This window comes from Neomonachus schauinslandi, chromosome 12 (assembly GCF_002201575.2).
Source record: "Neomonachus schauinslandi chromosome 12, ASM220157v2, whole genome shotgun sequence".
Classification (NCBI taxonomy): Eukaryota; Metazoa; Chordata; class Mammalia; order Carnivora; family Phocidae; genus Neomonachus; species Neomonachus schauinslandi.
The window spans coordinates 37374873-37375518 of NC_058414.1; the positions used below are offsets into that span (position 1 = coordinate 37374873).

Here is a 646-nt window from a genome sequence, read left to right on the forward strand (position 1 = left end):
GTACAAAATTATCCTTTCATTTGACAATTTTTCCCCATGAATTTCTTATAATAGTGACAAGCTAATTCAGAAATATAAATTATAGCGGGGCAATGTAAAATATTTCTGGCATCTCTCTTTTTATAAGGTAAATGTATAAATCATTGTGATTTTCCAGGGGCTCGTTGAGAAATCTCAAAGATAATTTTAATTTTAATTTAAAAAGACATTGAGTGCTTGTTTTGGCAGCACATGTACCAAAATTGGGATGATGTTAGAGAAGATAGCATGGCTTCTGCACAGGTATGACATGCAAATTTGTAAAGCATTCCATGTTTTTTCAGCAAATATTCTCATACAAAGAATGAAGTTGGACTCTAACATTATACCATATACAAGAGATTAACTTAAAGTGAATCAAAGCTGTTAAAAGAAAACATATGGAAAAAGCTTCAAGACATTGGATTTGGCACCGTGGTTGCTTGGATATGACACTAAAAGCATAGACAACGAAAGAAAAAATAAATTGGACTGTATCAAAATTTAAAACTTTTGTGCATCAAAACACACACTGTCAACAGAGTGAAAAGGAAACCCATGAAATGGGAGGAAATATTTGCAGATCATATATCTAACTAAGGCTTAGAACACAGAAATATATAAAGAA

General features: G+C 31.6%; 1 non-coding gene across 1 annotated transcript; it reads left to right on the forward strand.

The window, feature by feature from the left end:
• Positions 1–212: 212 nt before the first annotated feature.
• LOC123326421 lies at positions 213–319 on the forward strand. Its single transcript, XR_006541081.1, has one exon. It is a non-coding gene; the product is annotated as a U6 spliceosomal RNA (small nuclear RNA).
• Positions 320–646: the final 327 nt, after the last annotated feature.